At 51.4% G+C, this 15,605-nt stretch overlaps 1 protein-coding gene across 2 annotated transcripts in view; it reads left to right on the forward strand.

Annotated features, from left to right (window-relative positions):
- The first annotated feature begins 7,151 nt into the window (after positions 1–7,151).
- The window catches only part of FLI1 (Fli-1 proto-oncogene, ETS transcription factor), a 107,860-nt gene continuing 99,406 nt past the window's right edge, over positions 7,152–15,605 (forward strand). Inside the window, exon 1 of one of the 2 annotated variants that reach the window (XM_017809796.1) lies at positions 7,152–7,246. The gene's annotated coding sequence lies outside the window, so the exon portion shown is untranslated. Of the gene's footprint in view, positions 7,247–7,892; positions 8,139–15,605 lie in introns of those variants that run through there. The other variant, XM_017809795.1, reaches the window with a different exon arrangement.

Genomic DNA, 15,605 nt, shown 5'->3' on the forward strand with positions numbered 1-15,605 from the left:
CTCTTTCTCTCTTTCTTTCTCTCTTTCTCTCTTTCTTTCTCTCTTTCTCTCTTTCTTTCTTTCTTTCTTTCTTTCTTTCCTTTGGAAATGAAAGAAGACATTTTCCCAGTCTCCCTTCCCTTTGCTAGCAGCAGCCAGTCAGTCCCATTTACAAGTCCTCATCCATCAGCACAAACGTTTGGGTTGCAGCGTTCTGGGTTTGTTTAAGTCTAATTAAAAAGAGGAGGAAATGTAGAGGCACTTCTTCAGTGATGAAGCAGCTTGTTTGGAAGGTTCAAGTGGATCTGAGCTCTTTAAGACAGTTTTAAACTGTCAACTTCACCTAAAAGACTTAACCTTACATGAAAAAGCATCTGAGCTGCAGCAGAGCCGGGAGTGCTCCGGGTGCGTCCCATTATTTTTCGTTGGGTTTTTCTTTTTTTCAGGGCTAAATGTATGCAAATACTTTACATCGTGCTTCTCCCTGAAGTGACACTCTGCTTCCCTGCCTTTCTGGAGTGTTTGAAGCCCGCAGGCGGCTGTGGCTGAGCAGCATCCCCGGGAGCCGCCTGCCGCCGTCCGGCCGCACTGCAATCCCGGCTGGATCCCCAACTCCCGGGATGTCAGGGATGAGCCACAAACCACCCTCCTCTCACCGAGCTCGCAGATCTGGCAGGTGCAGAAAGGCTCGTGGCTGAATAAAAGCTTCTTTTCTGTCCCTTTTCTCCTTCAGGGAGGCAGAAGTCACGGGGAACACCCCCTTTTCCTATTAAATCAGCTAGAAAACAGGTCCGAGGTTTAGTTTTACTGCACCAGACAGAGCAGCCACGGTTCATCATCCTCCTGGGGAGAGGTCACCTCGTGGGGGGATGTTGGCAGTGAGTGCAAAGGACTGAGCCTGACACGAGCTGACACTCAAGGCAATGTCCCAAATCTTCCCCAGACCCTCTTTCCTCCTCCCCAGGGCCATCCCATGGCAGCAGAGCTGGGCAGCCACACTCAGGCTGAATGGGCCGTGTCAGAGCATTTCTCCACATGGGCACCTCTGGGTGGCACCTCCAGCACCTCAAGCAGGGCTGCAACCCACATCCCACATTGCCCTGCCTGCCCCCAGGGTCCCTGTCTGGCCCTCTGAGCTCTTCTCCCACCTAAAGTGCAGAGAAGAGACAATTTACTGTGAAATGGCATCGCTTCAGGTCCCAGTGACAATAAATCCGTGGGCACTGGGAGCTTCCCGAGCAGTTCAAGGTTTTCCCGTCCCCCAGGGCACTGCTCTTTTACAGGCACGTGAAGAGCCCCACACTTTGGCTGCAGATCTGAACTTTCAGAGATCTTAAAGCCAGAAAGGACCATAGATTATCCAGGCTGACTTCCTGTCTAACACAGGCCATATGAGTCCATCTCCTTATTCTTGCTCTGAGCCCAATAATTTCTGCTTGGCTGTACATCTCTTCCAAACAGGCATCCGGTCTTGATTTAAAGACTTCAAGAGATGGAGAATCCATCACTTCCCGTGGCAGCTTGTGCCAATGGTTATTTCCAATAAAGGAGGAAGCTATTTAGAGCTGGGCTTATATGTCAGAATCCTCTCTCAGGGTAAAGAATGGCTCACAGGCTGCTCACCCGTAAAACAAAGGCACAAAGCAGTCACTGAAGAAGGATCTTGCCCCAAAAGTGAGTCTGTTCTTTCCCACTGTTGCAGCTGATGTATCTTAAGTTGGTCTTTTCTCTATGAGCATCATCTTCCATGCCCATGGTGGCTGTGAAAACATTCATTACCAGTGGGTTCTTTTTCTCAGAAACAACCCAGCACGTTTTGCCAACACACACATTTCCCAAGAAATCCTCCCTGGGAGTGTGTGGCCACCCTGGTCCTTCCACGGGTGGAGAGAGAAGGAGATGTTCTGCAGAAAACACCTCCATGGCTCCCCCAGTCTCCATGATATCCATGGATCTCTCAGTCTCCATGACATCCATGGCTCCCCCAGTCTCCATGACATCCATGGATCTCTCAGTCTCCATGACATCCATGGCTCCCCCAGTCTCCATGACATCCATGGATCTCTCAGTCTCCATCACATCCATGGCTTCCCAGTCTCCATCACATCCATGGCTGCCCCCAGCCTCTGTGACATCCATGGATCTCTCAGTCTCCATGGCAACCATGGATCCCCTCCCCAGTCTCCATGACATCCATGGCTCCGCCCAGCCTATGTGACTTCCATGGATCTCTCAATCTCCATGACACCCATGGATCCCCCCAGTCTCCATGACATCCCTGGATCTCTCTCTCTGACACACATCCGTGGATCCCCTGGTCTCCATGGTCTCCCAGACTCTTTCCCATCCTCCTGCCTCCAAGCCAAGGCATGGAGGAGAAGGGAGGAGCCCACTGGGTTATCAGGACGGACATGTGGACACCTGGGTCTATGTCAGCCTTTCCAGGTTTTTTGAGTTCCCATCCCTCAGCTCTGGAGTGGGACAGGCCGTGGCCATGGCCCAGCTGGCTGAACCTCAGCCTGGCCAGGCCGGGCAGCTCAGGGGAGCTGAGGGAGGATCTGGGAGAGCTGATGCCCAGCAGGACTGTGCTGTGGAGTGGGACACGTGTCCACTCTGTGCTACCGACCTGGACTCGTCCTGAATCCTGCATTCCCTTCGGGGCTGGCAGGGGACTGGTTCTTGGGCACATTCAGAGGACCAAGGCATGGCCCTGCTGACACCCCAGAGTGTCCTGCTATGGACCAGACCTGGGAGCTGTCCCAGTTTCTGTCCCAGTGCCACCAGAGTGTGCAAACCCGGCCGTTCCTGTAACCCCTGTTACTGAGTTATTTATATATATATAATATACATTATTTGGTGCTTCCTGTTCTATTAAAGGGCTCCAGGTCCCCAAGACATTTCCAGAGCAGTGAAGCAGTGAGAGCCACGGGAGATCCTGGAGCATCCAGACAGGCTCTCCACACCTGGAGCGATGTAGGAGCAGGAGGGAGGGATGGGAGTTGCTCTTGACAACTTAATGCACTGAGATAAAAATTTGTGCATGTCTGGGAGGGCTGTCCAGGCTCTCAGTGAGGAGATTTGGCACCCACTGAGCACCTGTAGGAATCAACCTGGAACTGCAACTGTGGGAACTCGCTTGTTCCAATGGATTAAACAAATCTTCCTTTGCTGGAGGAGAATTCCCAGCTTGGCTGATAATCCATCTGGCAAAAAGAGCTGGATGAGATCTGAGCCAAACCCACAGATATTTTTAACCCTTGCAATATGTCTGGCACCGGCTGGTGGGGACAGAGCTGCCCTCAAATCTCAGCTTTCTTAGATCTTCCAAAATCAGACGAGAGAGATCTCCGGGATGAGGGAAAATGTCTCATGTGGTCTCAGTTCCTCAGCTGATTGACAGAGCCCCCCAGCCCAGATACCACAGGCAGGGCAAAATATGGCATCCAAATCCATCGAGGAAGTTTGCTGTTTGATAACCACATCCTCTGGAGGGGACAGGGCTGCTCAGAAATAGGGCAGTGGGCGGAGCAGGACTCCCACATCCCCTCTTCCCCCCTGACAAACGGACCCAATTTCTGCCCCCGCTTGTCCGAATTTCTTCCCCATCCAACGGGATCTGAAACAACAAGGGATTTTTCAAAGAAGCACGTTTGGCCTCGGTATAAATGTTATTTTTCCGAGCTGCCACAAGGTGCCAGCATTTCAGAGTGTTCTGGGAGCCAGGCGGCGGCAGCTCAGCGCGGGGAGGACCCGCGGCACGGGCTGGACCCCGCTCTGCTCCACCAGCTCCCCCCGGGGCCGTCACAGAGCCCTCTCCGTCCCCATGGATTCGGTGTGTTAGGGGGCAAGGGTGGGGAAGGAGGAGGAAAGTATCTTCATGGAAGGTGGAGGAAAGCACCTTCATGGAGAGGTGGAGGAAAATATCTTCATGGAGAGGTGGAGAAAAGCATCTTCATGGAGAGGTGGAGGAAAATATCTTCATGGAGAGGTGGAGAAAAGCATCTTCATGGAGAGGTGGAAATCGTTGCTGTCTGGGCTGCAGACCCTGGCTTGAGCAGTTTTGGGGCTGCACTGTGTGAGCAGCCCATGGCTCCCCTGTTGGAGGCACATGCAGGTGTTGGATGGAAGGATGTTCCCTGTGCCCATGAGGACCGTGCTTTCTCTGACTGGGCTGGGCTTCCTCCTTCCAAGCTCAAAGGAAACATCCTCCTGCTCCAAGACTGTGCAAATGCTCCTGCTGGATCTGTTTGGGCAGCATTGTAGCACTTGCAGTGGGAGTTTTCCCTCTCACTTCCCCAAACTGAGACAGACGAAGCAGTTCTGCATTTTCTCATCTCGCTTGTCTCTCTGGTAGGGACGTTCCCCTGGCAGCCCTGGGGAGCTCACAGCCCTCTTTCAGTTCTGTTCATGCCCCATCTGACCAACTGCCCTTCACCCTGAGCCCTCTGGCAGGTCCCAGCAGGAGAAGAAGGACTCTGTGGACTCAGTCCCTCTTCAGGAATTGCTGCCCTGAGGCACAGGAGACTCCTGGATGTCCCCTAAATCTTACAGTGCCACCAAGAAGGAGCAGTTGGTGGGGTTTTACAACCTAGTTGAGGTTTCTTCCTCTTGTGCAAAGATATACAAGAAATACAGCTTCTCCGTCAGGCTGATAACCTTCTGACCCCAACCCCCCGAGTGCACCAACAGTGCCCTGCAAGCCTTTGGTTATTCCTCTAATCCTCCACACATCCCAATCCCCAGATAGGCACTAACAATCCATCCCTTCTGCAGGGAGCTGAGCCACCTGGGAGATGGGATGCAGCAACCTGCCATGGCACCTGAAACCCTCAGGGGCTCCATGATCCTTCTGTAAGTCCTTGAAAGCCCCATCCATGGTGACTGATGAGCTGAAGATGTCCCCCTGGCACCCCTCAACAGCTCTCTCCAAAACAAGATCCAGTCCTGTTTCATCCCCCTCTCTTCTCTATCCATTCCCTTGGAGATGGGGAGATGGGAGAATTAACACACTTGTTTCTATAAGTATGTATTTCTTCCCCTCCTGGCTCACTTCAGGGATCTTGTCTCCCACAGAGAGGGATAAGGAAGATAATTGAAGTTGATGGGCAATATGGTAAAAACACAAATCCCCTTTTGGTTTGAGGGAAGACAGAGCAGCCAGCTGGTTTGGAGCTTTACTGCTCCGACCACAGCACGGGAGGACAATTTGGCTTGGGAATATTCCTTTGCAATCACGGAATTCCTCACCTCCCTGCAGCAAATCAGGATTGATGTCAGCAGAGCAACCTCAACTTTCACAACCCGAAGCCCAGGCCAAGGACTTTTTGTGCCTTGACAGAGTTTTACACTCTCCAGTCTCCCAGCGCTCTGCTCTCCGTGGAGGTGTGGGATAAATTCCCTGTTTCGCTTCTGGAGCAGCGAGCCACGGCTTTATCAGTGAATATTCAGGGAGACAGACACTGCTTCCAGACAACGCTGTCTCCAGAAAGGAGAGCTGGGCCAGTGGGGCTGTGGAGGAAGGACTTGCCTGCTCCCTGCAGGCGGGTGGTTCAAACCACAGCTGCAGAGCTGCCCTGGGGCTGGTGACACACGGGGGATGCTCCCAAATGGAGCTTGGCCACAACCCTGCACGGTTTTTTTTCCACACACACATTACAAATGGACTTCTCAGCTCAAAAGTGGAAAAACAAATGTTTTCCCTTATGCCCCTCATTTATTTTTGTTAAGGATTGGGTTGTCTCTTTTCTTTAAATAAACTACTGATTTGTAGTTTCCTACCAGTGTTTCTGCTCTGCAGTTGAGGCGAGGCTGTGAAATCTTTGCACTTAGAAAATAAAGTGGGATTTCATCATCACCTTTCTTCAGGGAAAACTTCCAGCCAGGACTTTACTACGTGGCACTTGGAGCACGCTGGAGAGGAGGTCATGGAGCAGAGCCTACCAAAGCCAAACCTCAGACTTAACCCTGCTGATTATTCCTCTCCTTCTGTACCACTTCTCAAAACTAGGCTTCCTGGCACTGGGAGACACTGGAAGTTGCCCAGTTTAACTGGGGCCATGGCAGGACAGCCACAGGGTGCCACTGAGTACCAGCAGAAAAGCAGCACAGATGCCAAAACATCTGGATTGTGCAGCAAAAGATGTGCCAGAGCCATTCCTGCTCCTTTCTCTGCTGCTTTGTCACTAACACAACACAGAAGGGCCTACAGAACAAACATGCTGCTGCCAGATGTTTAGAACATCTGCTCAGACCAATAAAGCAAAAACAACAACAAAAAATAACCGTGAAAAGAAAGGGAAAGAAGGAGCATCCACGGATCCTGCAGGGCGCAGTCTGTGTTTGAGGGGATGTGGTGGGACTGGCCACAAAAGCCTCATGGCATGGTGACACCACAGGTGCTCCCAGGGAAAAGCATTTCTGTCCCCAGGGATGTGAGAGCCACGGGATTTGGACACCTCTCTCCCAGGGGTGACCCCGTGGATTTCTGTGCCCCTCCTGCTGCCTGGGTGTCTCTGCTGGACGCTCATTCCTGCTCCATGTGTACATGACATCATCCTGCCTGTGTTCATGGCAGCCCTGGGTGGTGAGGAAGTGTTCTCATTCCCTGCTGCAAACCCCTCCCAAAGTGCAAAGAGGCCCTGGCACAGACTGGGGGCAGTGCTCTGGAGCTCCACAGGTTTGGGAAGCCAACAAAGAGCAAAGCACCACAGGGAGCTGGACACTGAGGGGCTGGAGTGTGTCCAGCTGGGGAAGGGACTGGAGCACAAGTGCTGTGAGGAGAGGCTGAGGGAGCTGGGGGTGTTGAGGCTGAAGAACAGGAGGGTCAGGGGAGACCTCCTGACTCTCTGCAACTCCCTGACAGGAGGGGGGAGCCAGGTGAGGGTCGGGCTCTTCTCCCAGGAACCAGCAGCAGGACAAGAGGGCTGGGTCTTCAGCTGTGCCAGGGGAGGTTTAGGTTGGACATCAGGAAGAAATTCTTTCCAGAGAGGGTGATCAGCCATTGGAATAGGCTGGGCAGGGAGGGGGTGGAGTCACTGTCCCTGGAAGTGTTGAAGGTGAGACTGGATGTGGCATCAGTGCCATGGGCTGGGAACCACGGCGGGGTTGGGTCATGGGTTAGATTTGATGATCTCAGAGGTCTTTTCCAACCTGGTTGATTCCGTGGTTCTGTGATTCTGTGGGTGGCTCCTGGCACAGCACCTCGCCCAGGAGCACCCACAGAGAGCACCTGGGAGTGGAAACCCAAGAGCCTCGAGCCCAGACTGAAGTGAGTCCTTTCTGGGATGGTCTGAGCACTGCCCAGTCCGTGGGGTGTCCCTGGGAACACTGTGCTCTGGCAGGTCTGACAGTGCCCATTTTGGGCCCCACAGAAAGGGAAGCTCCCTGGGTTACAGCAGCACCTCAAGGCTGGTGCAATCCCCCCTGGGTACGTCCTGCCCTGGCTTTGTGCCCAGGGGAACCTCAGCTCTACCAAAGTGGGGCCAGTTCTCAGCTTCCCCCAGAGTCCCAGCCCACCTCCTGCACTGTTTAAAGTCCTTGGTTTCAGCTCAGACCCTGAGCCCTCCAGGTGTAAACCCCTGTGAAAACACCCACCCTTTCCCCAGGCTGGCTTTGCAGTCAGTGCCAGGTCTGAGGGCATTAGACCCCAGCCTGGGCCGTGCCTCCATGTGCCTCTGTGGCCACTCCTTGGGCCTGAATCTGCCTCCAAATTTGTGCCAGAGCATGTGGTTGGTTAAAGAAAGCCCAGTAACCACAGCTACAGGTTGTGACTGGGTCATAGAATCATGGAATCCTGGAATCTTGGAGTCACAGACTCATGGAATGTTCATAGAATCATTAGAATCATTAATGTTAGAAAAGACTCTAATTCTTTAGAAGGTCTGGATCATCTTGCACGTCCTTCACACCTCAGCTGAGTGTTGGGATCTGCTCACCAGAGCACTGTGCCACGATGCTGGAGCCAGACAGTGGGATAGTTTGTCTTGCTTGGTCTGAGCTTTGCTACAGCTGGGAGTTGAACCCAATCCCTGCTCAAAGCAGCTGCCTCCAGGAGAGTGACCCCCATCCCACCCCTCCTGGCTGGGGACAAGGATCCCTGGAGCAAAGCCAGGTGACAACATGTCACAGGAGGGCACTGGCACCTCCCAGCCACTGCTGTGGTAGGTTTTACATATATAAATATACACTTATATATATATATAAAGTCTGAAATCAGGAGAAATGAATCATTTGGCAGAGGTGCAGCTCTGGTTTGGTGACAGGCTCTGGCTTCCAAGCAGCTCTCCCAGAGAGCCTGGAACCAGCAGAGCAAAGAAAAACACCTCTGATGGGCAGAGAGGCCGGTGGGTCCCAGCAGGAGGGAGCCAGAGCAAAAGGCTGCAGAGGTGACCTCAGTGGGCAATAGAGAGGCAAGAGCAGTGCTGCTTCCAACTTAAATAAAGACAGATATTCCACTCAGTGCCTCCCAACCAGCCTCTCTGGAGCTGCCCATGCTCATTCCTCCACAGTCATTTAAAAAGGCCCAGGCAGAACTGCAGAGAGATTACCTGACCCCAGCAAACCTGATTGACTTGCCACTCTATCCAGGTTTGAGCTCACCCTCTGCATCACTGAATTCCCCTGGAGCAAGGAGTTAAGTAAAATAAACAAGGAAAATCAGAGTTTTAGTGCTCAGGGAGCAGAAACTGGGTTCTTTGCACAGAGAGCAGCTCTTTCTCTGGGTGGTGCTGCCCTGCCCTGCCCAGCGTGGGAAGCTCCAGCATCCTTCTCCTTGTCTGCCAAGGCTGCTCACCTCCAGCTGGGTCCATCCAATGCTGCCCAGCCAAGTGGAAAATACCACGATGTACATCTTTCCTTGGCAATTTTGGGATTCGTCAGGGCAGTGAATAATCTCATGCCTTCAAAACTGGAAACCTTTCTGTGCCTTGTGAAGCTACCCTGAGTGAGGGGAGGAGTCTGAAGCAGAGAACAGCAAGGTCTTGGCCTCGGTGAAAACACTTGCTGGTATTTCCACGTGCCACCAAGTGCAGCATCTTTCTCTGGGTGACCTTGTATGTTGCTCAATAGGATGAAAAATCTGAGTAATTCCAGAGGAACTGGTTGTGCCCCTGTGTAGGGACAGGATTTCTCTCAAGCTGGAATGATTGTCACCACCTTGGCAGATGATCTGAATTTAACAGGTTAAAAGTGCATACATGGGGTGGGGAAACTTAGAGAGAAGTGACCTGTGATCCATTACACTTGTGCACTGGGAATACACGGGATTTTGAAGCTCCAGTTTTGCAGGAGGGAAACTTTTCCCATAAGCATTGTGGTTTCAACTGGTGCAATCATTGGAGCCAACTCACCTAGGACTACAGCCATTTTACTGAGGAAAATGGGGAATGAGGACACCCAGACTCCAAAAAATCCCTTTCTGAACTGGCCAGCAATCACAACACCCAGCACAAGGGACTTTTTAGTGTCAGAAGCCACTTCAAAAGAATAATTCACCCTCCTGCAGCGACTCCTCTCGTGCTGTGTCTGTGTGTCCAGAGCCAGAGCTTGCACTGGGGGAGGAGGTGTTTGGGATGGTGAGTTTTCCAGGGTAAGGCTCCTTCCTCAGGAGACAAAAGAGCTGGAAATTTTCATAAACACTGCAGTAAATTTCAGAGGATTTGATTTTATTCCAGGGCAAAATCTGGGGCATTGCTTTGGAGAGGGATTTAAAGAAGTGGGAGGCAGGAGGGGACCAGACCCATTGATCTGCACAGGGGATGGAGAGGGACAATCCCCACGGGGCTGTACAGGCTGCCCAGGAGAAAATTCATGCTGGGGAATGTGAATCTCCCCCCTGGGTGACACCAGGGCTGTGTCTGGAATTCCCAGGTAGACAGACCCTGGGCAGGGTGTCCATACACTCTGCTTTGCCCTCATCCCTCATCCTTCAGTCCAACCCTTGCCAAGCCCTCTGATACTGCAGATGCATCAGGAACAAACTACAGCTGGCAAATCATTGTATTTATGGCAGCAGTGTAATCACCTTTTAGCTTTCAGACCTAAAGACAGAGTTTCCTGACAGCTGGTTGTATCATGGTCCCACTAAACTCAACTCCACCAGCCAGGGCAAAAAAATGCACTTTCTCATTCATCAGTGACTTTGAAGCTTTGACTATTCCAGCTAAAAAATGAGAAAGGGGAGTAGGAGTCATGAAAATAGGAATATTTATTTTTGAAAGACTTGAAACACCTAAATACTGAGCTTTGGTGCTGTTTGAAATAGAATCCAACATTTCTAACCAAATGGTCCTTAGGATGGAAATAAAAATACAAGCATTTGACAACTACCAAACCAGGACATTTCAAATTTGAAAACAGCTGGGGAAAAGTCTGAACTCAAGAGATATTTGTGAGCATTTGGAGGCTGCAGGAGGGGGAGCTGGGCTCCTGACAGGAAGCTTGAACCATGTCCCCACTCATCCCTCTGCTCTAACTCCCCTCTCCTCTCCACCTCCTTGGCTGACTCCAACCAAACAGCCTCTAAAGGCTGGCTGTCCCAGTCACACTAAATTTATACAGATTTGGCAAAAGTCAGCAGCTGAGGACACAGAGGGAGGAATGGGGTGAGTTGGGGCACGAGGAACACGAGGACACAGGAAAACAGAGTTTATGCATTTGCAGAACACCTTATAACAAAGAAAGACTAAAAAAAGCAATTGCCATGCAGTGCTGTTACATCCTTCTCCAGGACACTCCTTGTACCCTCTCCTGAAGCATCTTCCACTGGGTGCTGGGACAGAGAGGACCAGGGCAAGGCTGCAACCACGAGCTGGACTCCTCCTGTGGTTGAGGCAGCTCTTTGATCCTCAGTCCAGGGCTGGTCTCCTCCTGCTCCCGTGTCCTGGTGCTCTGCACTTGCTGACTCTGCTCCTGTTTCTGTTTATTTGTCCTCAATTGTGTCATTGTCTCGACCAGGAACTTGGAAAGCTCCTTGGAACACTGGCCTGTGCTGCCTTGCCATCTGGCTGCTGGCTGACGACTACAGTAGCAAACAAAACCCAAACATTATAAAATAGGCCTGTTAAAGTTGGTTTTTATGAAAAGGATAATAGGATGGGAAATGGGAGAGAGCCTGTCTTGTGCCAAGCTGAAGAGGAACCATCACCAGAGCTCTCCAGACGAGGAGCTCTCACCAGGGCTGCAAACACCTCTGGGTTTGAGGCTCCAAAGTCTGGGTAAACAGGAGTGGGGACACTGAGGCACGGGGTCAGCCCTTGGGTCTGGGGCAGACCTAAATGTCCTGGTGCCCAGGAAGTGTTGGCATCCTGCAGGGGGAACCAGCCAAGTAAAGGCAGCTCTGAGGGCAAAGAATCTTCTTGCATGTCACTTGGTGTTGACTCTACTGAGGACAGTGGCAGTGCTGCTGCTCCTGGAGGGATCACATCCTGCTCCTGGAGGGATCACAACCTGTTCCTCCTGGAGGGATCACATCCTGCTGCTCCTGGAGGGATCACAACCTGCTGCTCCTGGAGGGATCACATCCTGCTTCTGGAGAGATCACATCCTGCTGCTCCTGGAGGATCACATCCTTCTCCTCGTGGAGGGATCACATCCTGCTCCTCCTGGAGGGATCACATCCTGCTCCTCCTGGAGGGATCACGCTTGGAATTGGCCAGTGAAAAATGGGATCTGGCTGAAATGAATCGATCTTATCTTCAGCCTCTCTTCCTCCCCCTGAGGGGAACTCGAATGACTGGGGCTGCCTGGCTCAGCTCCCATTTCCCTGGGTGGTTCCGGGTGGATGGGCACTATGAATCAAAGTGTCACAGGGAGCCAGGAAATGGGCCAGGATGGAGAACAGGAGCTCAAACCACTCTACCACAGAGGGTCCAGGCCAGGGAAAGCCCAAAAAGACCTTCCCTGCCTTCAGCTAGGGGCTCAGGGCTGGGATTTTAGCAGCCCTCCAGCCCCTCAGATTTCCACCCCCGGTTTTTTGAGGCCATTTTTTGGCAACTCAGCCACAGGAGCTGGGAGTTTGCAGCTGCCATCTGTTTTCATTGCCCTTCTACTTTAGTGGTGATGTGTAAACATGAGCAAGATGAAGGATTGTCCTGAGGGAGGTCAGAGATGGGGTGGGGAGGTGAAAAGTTGTGATGGAGCAAAGAATCCACATGGACTGAGCTGCACCTCCAGCCTAAAATTAACTCATCTGGTCCTTCAGCCACTCCTCCCGCGTGAGACCTGCACCCAGTTTCTCTGGGAATGAAGAGAGGCTCTCCTGGTTTGCTCCATCCTTTCCTAGCCAAAGCCAGGCTTGACACAAGGCAGCTCTGTGCCCTCAGCACCCCCTGCTATCTGCAGCACTGCACTGCCCTTGTTGCCATGGGCAGAGTTATCTCACAGGGACTTGGGCAATGCAGCCCTGCCATTATCTCTGCTTTGCAGATGGGGAACCAAAACACAGAAAAAATGAAGGACAGGCCTGTGAAATGAACTCTTCAAGTTGCATGTGACAAAGCCCAGCAGTCCTCAACTCCCACAGCCGTTCCCCGGGGCCAGGGAGTCCTGTCAGTCCCACCAGCAACTGTTTCCTTCTGTAGGTACAGACTTTGCTCTGCAGTCCACTCGTTGCAGGTCGAGGAGCTGTCACTTGGTCACCAGTTCAATTAGCAGCTCATATTCCTCTTTCAGCTCCTGGAGCTTCATCAGAGCCTCTCTGATCCCAGGAAATGAGTTTTCCAAATGAGGCGTGCCTGGTGCACTGATAAAGAAGAAATCAATGGCCAGTCCAATTTCTTCTCTATTCCCTCAATCCTTATAATGGATGAGGCATTGGAGCAGCCTGGTCTGGGGAAAGTGTCCCCACCCATGGCAGGAGTTGGAATGAGTGATCTTTAAGGTTCCTTCCAACCCAAACAACTCAATGGTAATTTCTCCTGTTTCTGGTTGTTTCCAGTGTGTTTGTTCCCCAAGATTATTCTTTAAGGGTACCTGCTCTGAAAGCTGTGTAAAAACGTGTGTGCATGCACATGCACCTTAGAGCTGCCTGGATCCTAAGTGTGCTCAGACAGGAGGATCAGCCCCTCAGATTTCCCTGTGCTGGTTGCATCCCTGCTGTATCCCAGCTTCTCAAGGAATACACATCTATGTCTCCAAATTTACCCCAGAAGAATGTCTGAATCTTGCACCCAGCAGAGACACCAGCTTTTTTGGTGTTTTATTGACTGCAGCACCATCAGGAGATCAGTTCATAGATTTACATAGCACTTGCCATGCAGGGATCACAAACTGCCTTTATCATTCCCTTCAGACCTGGGCTGCCTCGGGCCCTGAGTCATTATCTGATCCATGGAAGCTGGAATATCTCAGCACCTCAGAGATCAAAAGGAAACCCTGCACAGTTCAGAGAGAAGCATTTTGAGGCTGCTGAATGTGCTCTCTCTGAGCAGATTTCTCTTCCCATAGGAATGTTTTGCCACTGTGACCCAAACCTGGCAGCTCTGCTGCATCCTTGCAGTGGTACAGCTGAAGGGACCATCCCTGCCTCACACAGGGAGGGATGGAAAAGCATTTACATCCACAGAGCTCCACAGTTTTCCTCCACCACAGGAGCATTCCCACCTCCCCCAGCACCCCCAACACAGACATTGTCCTGTGCCATCAAACAGGAGCCAAGGCAGCTGCACCTGGGGCAGCCCATTTGTTGGTCACTGTAACCAGGAATATGTAGCACTTTTCATGCACACAGGATGACAGATAGCAGGGATAGAGATTTCATACCATTCCAGTTTGAGCACTGAGTACAAGTGTGTTCACTCTGGGATTTTTGACCAGTTTAGTGATTAAGTCCCACCATCAGCATGGTGGCTCAGCAGAACTTCTCTCATGTGGACACAGCCTGAAGTCCTTCCCCATGGCTGGAGCAACTGGGTGTCAGTGCAGCAAAACTGCAGCAAAGCTTGGCCTGGGAGTGCCTGGAGGGAGATGGTTGGTCATCCAAGGGCTCTGCTGCGGAAACACCTCCTCCCCTTTGGGAATGGTCTGATGTTTAGGAACAGGGCAGGATAACAGGAGCACAGGGTTTACAAGTGCCTGTTGCACCGGGACCTTCGCTGAACTTCCTTCATCAATCTCCATCAATCCTCCCTTTCCTACGCCCCAATCTGGGCTCTTAAACAGCTCCCTTCCTCTTTTTCCTCCCCTCTCTCGCTGCCCCCCAGCACATACGTGCACATTTCCTTTTCCTTAAGCAAACAATTTTCAGATTTAAAAGTGAACTCTCGCTGCAGGCTGGAAAAAGACAATGTGGCCTGGCTCCTTATCTGCTGCTATCTGCTGCTGCTTGTACTCACAACAGGCTGTGAGCCCAGATTGGCTTTACAGGAGATTTCAAGTGTTTATGAGCCACAGGAGGGAGAGAGAGGAGGGGAAATCTGGTAGGGAAGATAAGTCCAGGAAATAAGGCAAGTGACTGGAGCAGAGTCAACAAGCTGAGAGAGCAACCGGACACCTCCAAAGAGCCAAGGATGTGACTCAGTGTCACGACTCCAGTTCTTAGAGGGGATTCACCTCTAATGGTCCAGGGGGGCTGTGATTGTGATAGAAAAGGGAAACATCTTGATCTCTTTATAGACTTGGGATATTTTCCAGTTAGGAGCCCAAATGTAAGCTCCTCAATCCATAGGCAGGCTCCTAAAATAAACTGCTTGGTTTTCCAGGATCGTGCAGCACATGCTGGCTCCAGCGGGTCCCTCGGTCACACCGAGGGGTTTGGGATGTGCTGTGTAAATCTAGACCCTCCCTGGGGCCCAGAGCATCATCTGGTCTTTGTTCATGTGCCACCCAGAGCAATGTGGCTTCAGACCAACAGGACGAGGTAGCAGCTGCTCACATGGGCACTGGGATATTTTTATAATCACTGGGATATTTTTATAATCACCTTTTATCCCCACGTGCACAAGGTTTTTGATGGTAACTGGAAAAGCATGTAGGCTTCATCTGTAACGGATTTTAAGGACAAAAATATCTGGGCTGGTTGTATCCGAGAACAGTAATTCACCTTGTTCTAGGCAGCCCAAAATGTGTCTCTAAGCATGGCTGTGCAATGAAAAGGTGAGGGTGTATGCTCTTCCTCTGCAAGACCAGCTGGATGAAGTTTTCATGCTCTGATGGTTGTTTCTAAGCAGGAAAAAATTGAAAACCGTGTTCTTTAGGGCAGATGGTCTGGTTTTACCTTAAAATCTGTAATTTATGACATACCTTTCATATCTTAGCTACTGAGTAAAAAGAGAGCTTTATGGAGACCAGAGTGACACTGATTTCCAACAGCCACCAGCTGCAGAACCCTGGACCACCCCACATTGTGCACTGATTTAGTGCTGATCTTACTGATTTAACTGCCTGAGTCAACACCATTCTCCTTTGGTTGGTTGACTGGGGGGTTTTCTGGCCCAGCCTTTCATTGGGGCTCAGCTATTCTGCAGTTTACTTGCTCCAGCATCTTCAGTTTTCCTACCCTTGTTGTCCCAGTCCTGACACACACCCAGCTTCAGTTGTGAGCTCCAATATCATCCTGACACGCACCCAGCTTCAGTTGTGAGCTCCAATATCATCCTGACACGCACCCAGCTTCAGTTGTGAGCTCCAAT

The sequence above is a fragment of the Lepidothrix coronata genome, unplaced genomic scaffold (assembly GCF_001604755.1).
Source record: "Lepidothrix coronata isolate B3197 unplaced genomic scaffold, Lepidothrix_coronata-1.0 Scaffold27, whole genome shotgun sequence".
NCBI classification, from domain to species: Eukaryota; Metazoa; Chordata; class Aves; order Passeriformes; family Pipridae; genus Lepidothrix; species Lepidothrix coronata.